General features: G+C 37.3%; 1 pseudogene; it reads left to right on the top strand.

Moving 5' to 3' along the window:
• The window catches only part of LOC105552625, an 18668-nt pseudogene extending 15056 nt beyond the window's left edge, over positions 1–3612 (top strand).
• The last annotated feature ends 4623 nt before the right edge of the window (positions 3613–8235 follow it).

The raw sequence follows: 8235 nt of genomic DNA, 5'->3' as shown, positions 1-8235 counted from the left end.
CATTACTGGGTATGTACCCAAAGGATTATAAATTATTCTACTATAAAGACACATGCACACGTATGTTTGTTGTGGCACTGTTCACAATAGCAAAGACTTGGAACCAACCAAAATGCTCATCAATGATAGACTGGGTAAAGAAAATGTGGCACACACACCATGGAATACTATGCAGCCATAAAGAAGGATGTGTTCATGTCCTTTGCAGGGACATGGATGAAGCTGAAAACCATCATTCTCAGCAAACTAATACAAGAACAGAAAACCAAACACCACATGTTCTCATTCATAAGTGGGAGTTGAACAATGAGAACACATGGACACAGGGAGGGGAACATCACACACTGGGGCCTGATGGGGGTTGGGGGGCTAGGGGGAGGGATAGCATTAGGAGAAATACCTAATGTAGATTATGGGTTGATGGGTGCAGCAAACCACGATGGCTTGTGTATACCTATGTAACAAACCTGCACATTCTGCACATGTACCCCAGGACTTAAAGTATAATAAAAATAAATTAAATAAATAAATAAATAATAAAAATTGATAAAATTTTTAAAAAAGGGACAAAGAAAACTTTTTTATTTTTCTATTTTTATTTTTTATTATTATACTTTAAGTTCTAGGGTACATGTGCACAACATGCAGGTTTGTTACATAGGTATACATGTGCCATGTTGGTGTGCTGCACCCGTTAACTCATCGTTTACATTGGGTATATCTCATAATGCTATCCCTCCCTCCTCCCCCCTCACCCCACCCACAACAGGCCCCGGTGTGTGACATTCTCCACCCTGTGTCCAGGTGTTCTCATTGTTCAATTCCCACCTATGAGTGAGAACATGTGGTGTTTGGTTTTCTGTCCTTGCGATAGTTTGCTCAGAATGATGGTTTCCAGCTTCATCCATGTCCCTACAAAGGACATGAACTCATCCTTTTTTATGGTTACATAGTATTCCATGGTGTATATGTGCCACATTTTAGGACAAAGAAAGTCTTTAAAATAGCCAGAGAAAAAGGGAAATTACCTTCAGAGAAGCAAAATTTAGTTGAATTGCTAGCTTTTTTAGCACAAGTACAGAGGCCAGAAGATGTGGAATGTTAATTTCCTTGAGCTGAAAATCACCATCAACAGAGAATTCTATACTCAGCAAACACTATCTTCAAGAATAAATGTAAAATCATAACGTTTTCAAGCAAGCAAACTTTGAGAAAATTTGTCATGAGAAGATTGACCCTAAATAAAAATATAAAGACTATTATTCAGACAAAAGGAAAATGACTATAAGACCTGAGATTCTGGAATCAATAAAGAGAAATAAACATTATAAATATGTAGATAAATCTGTATGGACATTGACTGTATAAAACTTGTAAAGTGTAAAGAAAACATAGTGTTAAAATACATAGTAACCTTAGCTTATAAAAGAGAGAAGTGGCAAATGGAGTAGCGCTCAAAGATTCCCATGTTGTTCAGGAGAACAGCCAAAGCACCAGTTACCGTTAGATTTGATAGGTCATTGTTGCATGTTGTAATTTCTAGAGTAACCACTATGAGTAGTCAATAAGCATGTGACTCCCAAAATGACAAAGGAGGAAAATAATAATTTTTAAAATAATCAATCTAAAGGAAGCCAAGGCAGCAGGAAGAAAAAAAGGAAACATAAAATACGTTGTAGCAAGTCATCTTGTTTGTTTGAGTGAATCAGAAAGGAGGCGGCGGCTGTGTTGGCGGCACATTTTGTCTTCAGTAAAAGAGGGTCTCTGGCCAAAATTTGGCTAGCGGCCCATTGGGATAAGAAGCTAACCAAAGCCCATGTGTTTGAGTGTAGTTTAGAGAGCAGCATGGAAAGTATCACCTCACCAAAGGTGAAAACGGCATTACGGATATCAGGACATCTCTTACTGGAAGTAGTTCGAATCTATCACAGGAAAGCTAAATACCTTCTTGCAGACTGTAATGAAGCATTCATTAAGATAAAGATGGCTTTTCTGTCAGGCATTGTTAACCTGCCTGAGGAAAATCGGGAAGCAGCTTATAATGCTATTACTTCACCTGAAGAATTTCATGACTTTAATCAGCCACTGCCTGACTTAGCTGACATTGATGCGGCCCAGCGGTTCAGCTTGAATCAGTGTAGAGTGGTAGAGAGAACCATGAGAGAAGAAATTGAGAGCATCAGTATTTCACAAGAAAATGAATTTGGCGATTTTGGAAAGGATGATTGTTAGATAATGAGCTAAGGCAGTGCTTTTGACAATGAGGACGCGTTAATAAGCACTACTGCATCTAACCTCCTATTAGAGTCTGAACAGAGCACCAGCAATCTGAATGAGAAAATTAACCGTTTAGAATATGAAGACCAATATAAGGATGATCATTTTGGAGAAGGAAATGATGGTGGAATATTAGATGACAAACTTACTAGTAATAATGATAGCAGTATCTTTGATGATCCCCCTGCCCTCTCTGAGGCACGGGTGATGTTGCTGTAGCAGCCTACGACGATATGGGTGAGGATAAGGTATCAATGGGTAGGCCTGATAGCTCTAATTTAGTGGATCCACTGAGCCAATGCCAACTGTGACTGATCAAACAACACCGGTTCCAAATGAGGAAGAAACATTTGCATTGGAACCTATTGATGTAACTATTAAAGAAACAAAAGCCGAGAGGAAGAGGAAGCTAATTGTTGACAGTGCCAAAGACTTGGATAGCAAGACAATCAGAGCCCAACTTAGTGATTATTCTGATACTGTTACTGCTTTGGATGTGGCACCACCCACCAAGAAACTGATGATGTGGAAAGAGACAGGAGGAGTAGAAAAACTGTTTTATTTGCCTGCTCAGCCTTTGTGGAATAATACACTACAGAAGCTTTTTACACGCTGTTTTACACTGCTTCTACCAGAAGACCTTAGAAAAAGGAGGAAAGGAGGAGAGGCAGATAATTTGGATGAGTTTCTCAAAGAATTTGAAAATCCAGAGGCTCCTGGAGAGGACCAGCAACAGCAGCATCAGCAGTGTGATGTTTTCAATGAGCCCATTTTGGAAGAGCCAAGCCACCTCCAGGAGTCAGTGATGGAGGCCAGCAGAACAAACCTGGATGAGTCAACTATGGCTCCACCACCACCTCAGGGAGTTAAGCGAAAAGCTGGACAAAGTGACCCAGAGCCTGTGATGCTTCCTCAGCAGGTGGAACAGATGGAAATACCACCTGTAGAACTTCACCCAGAAAAACCTACAAAATACGTCAGCGACTACCAGAGTTAGAACTTCTGCCAGAAAAAGAGATGGAGAAAGAGAAAGAAAAAGAAAATGATGGAGAGGAAGAGGATGAAGATGTTTCAGGTGATGATCAAGATCAGGAAGAAAGAAGATGGAACAAAAGGACTCAGCAGGTGCTTTGTGGTCTTCAGCAAGCTTTTGCCAAAACTGGAGCTGAATCTTTCAGTTTGCTTGAGTTATGTTGAAACACGAACAGAAAACAAGCTGTCACAAAGCTCTACAGCTTCTTGGTTCTTAAAAAGCAGCAAGCTATTGAGCTGACACAGGAAGAACCATACAGTGACATCAACGCAACACCCGGACCAAGGTTCCATATTATATGAGGAGTTAGAAGCATTATAGCTAGTGTTCATTTCACTAGTGCTGCAAATTGCCCCCATGTGTAGGCGACACAAAACCCTTTGAGAAAACTTAGATTTTTGTCTGTACAAAGTCGTTGCCTTTTTCTTTCTTCATCTTTTTTCCAGTATATTAAATTTGTCAATTTCATCTTTGAGGGAAACTGATTAGATGAGTTGTGTTTGTGTTCTAATGGAGAAAACAGCACCCCAGGGACTCAGAAGATTATTTTAACAGTTCAGAACAGATGTGTGCAATATTGGTGCCTGTAATAATGTTGAGTAGCAGTCAAAAGTCAGGATTTTATCTTAGTTGTTTATTACTGCATTAAGAAGGAAAACCTGTCTAGGAAAATGCCTGACAGTTTAATTTATAACTATGGTATAAGTCTTTGACAAGAAAAAAAAAGCCTTTCCATCAGTAACACTGGCAATCTTCTTGTTTACCATTCTCCTTAGGGATGGCATCTGAAACAACAAAGGTCGCCCTCTTGAGATTCGTTTTAAGTGTAATTATGGAATTACACTTAGGAGTACATGAAACTGTGTTGTGACTGATGCGCTTCAGCTACGAAAGATAGGACTGACTTGGTTTAAAGTGTTCTATTTTGTGAATCATTCCATTTGAGTCTTTCTGATGAACTTGGCTATCCTGAAATCTGTTATTTTAGTGAGGCTCCAAAATGAGCAGAAATAGGCTTCATTACAGTAGAGTGACTATTAAAAAATATAACTTTCTAGGAGCTCTAAATCAAACTTTAAAAAGATGTTTGGACATATTTGAGTATTCACATCATGAAAATAGAAATTGCCCTGCCTACTGTTAGAACAGACTGATGGGAAATTATACTTAACCTTTAAACAGACAATGCTGTAAAAGCTAATGGTTTCTCTGATATTTATTATAAGTTTTAGTACTGATCTCCTTTTCCAGTGCTGCACACTCCTGTGTTTGGAACTTTAATAACTTTGCAACAAAATCCTATATCCAGTTTACTATAATTTAATTAAAGAAAAACACATCCAAATAAAGGCTTTATTATGTTTTATTATTATTATACTTCAAGTTCTGGGGTACATGTGCAGAATATGGAGATTTGTTACATAGGTATTCATGTGTAAAGGCTTTATTATTAACAGAGCAGATAGCATCAGAAATCATGTGACTATTATGATTATCAGAATATGTCTTAACTTTTAGGGCAAAATTAACACTGAAAGTTCTAGCTTAAGTGTTGACACCTTTGTGGGAAAAAAGAAATCACTTTTGAAACTCAGACTTCAATAGTTTAAAATTATTGAAGACCATAATTTAAAACTATGTGAAATGTTTTAAATTTGTGAACTCCTAATTACTATCTTAATGATTTGTTTTCTTGAGAGTGATAATTGTATAAGATGCTATTGCAGCTTTATTTTCAATATGACACGCCTTTAAACCATGGAGTTTTCCCTGTGTGTAAATAGACATTGCAGATAATTAAATGTTTGATTTTAGAAAGGTCATTAGTTTCTTGTTACACATTTTGTTAGTACGGTTTTCGTTGCTTATCGGATTTCATTTTGTTCTTGAAAATAGTTGATGCTATGTCACATATAACTTTTCTAATAAAAGTTGTGTTATAAGCTGTAAAAAAAATAGGTTGGAGCAGAGGAAATGGAAACCACCTAGTAAGATGATAGATTTAGAACCATATATATGTTGAATTGTCACAAATGTACATGGATTAAATTTTTGACCTAAAAGGTGATTGTCATATTGGATTTTTTAAAATTTAACTATATGCTACTTACAAGAAGCACATGTGGAATATAAAGATAAAAATGGTCAAAAATAAAAGATGGAAAAAAGAAGTGTTTTATAGCACTAACATAATGAAAGTTACTATATCTATTTTAATATCAAGAGAAAAATTAAAGCCAAAGGTATTACTAAATTTAAAGAAAGTGACTCCACAATGATAAAAAAATTAATTTGCCATGTACAAGTAATAATTATAACATCGTATATACCTCATCATGGCTTCAGTATACAGGTATCTCTTTTTATAGGAAGCTTTAATATCCAAATATTTGCTACATTAACTTTAAAAAATTGTTATGCCATATTTCTATTCAAGGGGGAAAAATATGTTAGAATCTACATATGCATCACAGTAACAACTATTCAAGTTGCTCGTGAGTCCTGGTGAGAAGACATTCAGTACTACCAGCTTCTCAATCCTTTCCCCAATTGCTTATCCCTTTATAGGCTCCTACTACCAGATACTTCTGAGTATCAATCAATATAGGCTCAATTTGGATAATGGGTTTCTTCTTTATATTATGATATTTTCAGTGCAATGAAAAAGAATAACATAATTTGTATCATATATCACACAACTTTTGCATATAGTCATGCCCACTAATAAGTTTAATATGTACCAAATAATTAGGTAATTTGTTTTAAAGTATGTTATATTATGCAGAAATCCTTTGTGGATATATATTAATGACCGTTTGAGTAGTTGTTTAGAAAATTTGATGAGGTTTTTATATAAAATAAAAATAAACTCTCATTATTATTGCCATTTAAAATGATGAATTACAGGCTCTAGTTATCTCAAACTTTGCTAACCATCATATTTTCAGGAATAGATTAGATTTGGGTAACAAGAGATGCTTGCAAGCAAAGAAAGATTTGACAAAACTTAAATGAGAAATAGACAAATTCCCAATCAGTGAGAGATCTTAACACCTATTTCTCAGAAATAAAACAAGTAAACCAATAATATAGGATATAGCAGTATCAAACACCATGCTTGCCAAACTTGATCGAATCAACATATATAAAATGCCAAACTCCTAACTGCAGAATAAAATTTATTTCCAGGACACATTAAACATTTACAAAAGTTAATTTTTTCCTGAGTCATAAAATGGTTTTAATATGTTTCAAAGACATGAAATCATTTTGAAAACTAGGAAAATATAAGCTGTACTGTACAGAAATGCAAACTTAGGAGATAAAAAATATAATGAGTATAAGGAATGGATTACAATAGAAGTCAGGAAAGTGGCTACCTTTAAAAAAGAGAAAGGATGGCTGGGCACAGTGGCTTATGCCTGTAATCCAAGCACTTTAGGAGGCGAGGCAGGAAGATCACGAGGTCAGGACATCAAGACTAACCTGGCTAACATGGTGAAACCCCGTCTCTACTAAATATACAAAAAATTAGCCGGACGTGGTGGCGGGCGCCTGTAGTCGCAGCTACTCGGGAGGCTGAGGCAGGAGAATGGCTTGAAGCCGGGAGGCAGAGCTTGCAGTGAGCTGAGATGGCGCCACTACACTCCAGCCTGGGCGACAGAGCGAGACTCCGGCTCAAAAAAAAAAAAGAGAGAGAGAGAAAGGATTTGAATTAGGAAAAGCTTCTAGGCAACAGGCTTCTAGGATTCTGACAATATTTTGTATTTGATATGAGTGGTGATATTTGCTTGAAATAATTCTTCATAAATGTTATTAAAAATATACTAGCATGAACCATAAAATACCATAGATGGCTTGGTATGACGTTTATAGTACAGACCCTCAGTGAAGTTTCTGGCATCTAATTAAGGTAAGTTACTAAACATCTAATTAAGGTATCTAATTAAGGTAAGTTGCTAAACCTGTACCAACCTACCACCAATAAAAAGACATGACATTTATTGGGCCACTGTGGATTTGGAAAAAAACATACACCTCATTTGTGTGTGCTATCCTGGTCCGTATACCAATTGGCATTAAATCCTTCAAGCTTTGAGAGGGACCAAGCATAAGAGAAGGATCTCCAGCTTATTCAGGATGCAGAGCATGTAATTCTGCCACTGGGCACTTATGACCAAGCAGATCCTATATTGTCGAAGTGACTGTGGCAAATCAAGAGGTTGAATTGAGATTGTCAAGCCTCTTTAAAAGAACCACATCTGTGGGCCCTTTGGCTTGGAGTAAGGTCATGCCCTCTTTAACAAGCAACTAGTTTCTTCTTAAAAAATAGTTATTGATCTAATATAGGGCCCTAGTAGAGACAGAATACCTGACCATGTGTAATAGTTCGTATTTACACTGCTATAAAGAACTACCTGAGACAGCATAATCTATGAGGAAAAGGGGTTTAATTGACGCACAGTACCGGAGGCTGGAGGAAGTATGATAAGAGGCCTGAGGAAACTTACAATCATGGTGGAAGGCAAAGGGAAAGCAAGTATGTCTTACCATGGTGGTAGGGGAGAGACAGAGAGAAAGAGAGAGAGAGAGAGAGAGAGAGAGAGAGAGAGAGAGAGAAGGGGGGAAGAGCTACACACTTATCAAACAACCAGATCTTGTGAGAACTCTATCTCGAGAACAGCAAGGGGGAGGTCTGCTCCCACGATTCAATCACCTCCCACCAGGCTCCTCCTCTGACATGTGGGGATTACAGTTTGAGATGAGATTTCAGTGGGGACACCGGGCCAAACCATATAATTCCACCCCTGGTCCCTCCCAAATCTCATGTCCTTTTCACATTTCAAAACCAATTGCCAACAGGTCAGAATTAATTCTTGCAAGCCAATTGCCAACAGTTCCCCAAAGTCTTAATTCATCCCAGT

This window comes from Mandrillus leucophaeus, unplaced genomic scaffold, assembly GCF_000951045.1.
Source record: "Mandrillus leucophaeus isolate KB7577 unplaced genomic scaffold, Mleu.le_1.0 Scaffold568, whole genome shotgun sequence".
In the NCBI taxonomy this organism is placed as follows: Eukaryota; Metazoa; Chordata; class Mammalia; order Primates; family Cercopithecidae; genus Mandrillus; species Mandrillus leucophaeus.
Note: the sequence above shows the minus strand (reverse complement) of the source record. Positions and strands in the feature narration are given on the sequence as shown.